Source organism: Empidonax traillii, unplaced genomic scaffold, assembly GCF_003031625.1.
Source record: "Empidonax traillii isolate 1590-97213 ecotype Southwest subspecies unplaced genomic scaffold, ASM303162v1 scaffold5472:size8225, whole genome shotgun sequence".
In the NCBI taxonomy this organism is placed as follows: Eukaryota; Metazoa; Chordata; class Aves; order Passeriformes; family Tyrannidae; genus Empidonax; species Empidonax traillii.
In genome coordinates, this window is record NW_020960665.1 from 6,508 (window position 1) to 8,164 (window position 1,657).

The 1,657-nt window shown below is 51.2% G+C and overlaps 1 long non-coding RNA gene across 1 annotated transcript in view; it reads right to left on the bottom strand.

Annotated features, from left to right (window-relative positions):
* LOC114073138 overlaps window positions 1–1,153 on the bottom strand; it is a 2,556-nt gene extending 1,403 nt beyond the window's left edge. Inside the window, exon 1 of the long non-coding RNA XR_003574287.1 lies at window positions 1,018–1,153. This is a non-coding gene — a long non-coding RNA (uncharacterized LOC114073138). The remainder of the gene's footprint in view (window positions 1–1,017) is intronic.
* Window positions 1,154–1,657: the final 504 nt, after the last annotated feature.

Here is a 1,657-nt window from a genome sequence, read left to right on the forward strand (position 1 = left end):
TGTAGTAAGCAATAGAGTGAACCTTGCCATCAAACTCTGCTAGGTCCTGAGGAGACACCATTAAAGGGCCGTGAGCCATTAGAAATGCAACATATGGGGGAGCAGGACCACGTCAGACTTTATCCTAGTGGCAGTTCTTCTCCAGCACCCTTATCCTACAAGAAGCTATAGGTAAACAATCACCAGCCTCTGTCGTACAAAATCAGTGTGCACGAAAGGGCAAGAAGAGAAGACAACCCCAGAGAGTGCCCAGAAACATGAGAACACAACACTGTCTTATGGACACCAGGGCATGCTGCAGCAAGAGCTGGGATTTAAAGCTGGAAATTACCATCTGGTGGGGAATGGGACATTAATCTGGATTTCAGTGATTTGTTACTTGGTCTTGAGAATCACTGGATTACTTGTGCCAGTTTCCTAGCTGCAGTTTCATTTCACTTCAAATGAAGCCTGTCCATCATGCCCACACTGCTGTTTGCAGAGGGCTTCCACTTTCCACACCCCCATCCAGGCTAGCAGCTTCCCCTACCCTCTATGTCTGCTGTGATGCTCTTCCACAGCCCCACAGTTCTGCTGCCATAAAGCCTACAGAGATGTGCCTCCCAGACTCAGGGGAAGGAACAGAACTGGGAAATCAGCCCCATCTCCCTGCACGGACAGGACAAAGCACAGCTCCAGCCCACCACCCCTGTACAGAGAAGGGAGATCTCCATCTTCTCTACCCCAGAGACTTCTTTACCCACCCCACAAGTTAGGAAAGGATCTTAATTCCCCCTCTGCTCCAGGCTCAGGGCACAGACAGCTCTGGCCCCTCAGCTTTGTGTTCAGAGCACAAATGGCCTGAGCCTGGGCAGAGGAACCAGCTGTGCCAGGACACAGCAGCTGAGGCCACCCAGGAAAGGAATGAGGAAGAAATATGCCCAGGGCTGGGGAACAATTGCTGACACATCTCAGGAAAGCCAGGTCTATCACAGCAGGGTGTCAAGCTGAACATCATGAAGGACATCCCAGCTTTACCTTCCAATGAAGGACACGGGTGATCTTCAAAGACAGTTCTTTGCAAGGGCTCAGTTGGTGAAGAGCCCAGTCAGTCCTTGCCTTTCAGTGACCGGCAAGACTGACAGAGTTTCTGAGAGACAATCTCTCCAAGAATTCGCTTATCAAAACGCTCAGTATCGCTGCCTGACGGAGCTCAGGCCGCGGGGAACAGGGTAGGTCGAGAGCCGACCGGGGACTGCGGGTGTTGACGCGGCAGCACCAACGCGACAGTGGCTGTGCCCGCGTTCCCGGTTTCCAGGCAACAAATGGAACCTGGAAGGGAGGCGGGGCCGGGGCCCTGTGACGTGGTGCAGGTGCTGGGCATTAACATTTACCTTGCAGTTGTCCTTAGGGACACACAAGTAACACAACTAATTTCCTGGGGGAATGATTTCTGCCCTGGTCAACATCAAGGAATTGGTGTCACCTGCAGTTCAAGGGACACCCCAACAGTACAAGCAACAAATTATTCTTAAAAACAATCCAGGTATTAAGAGCCTGGAAAACAGCCAAGAGACAGAGGAGCTGACTAAAACCGATAATCAAATAAAAAGGGGAGTCCACTGGCCAATCCTCAGTCAGATCTCTCAGCTTAATGAACACTGCAGGCTTTTTTATC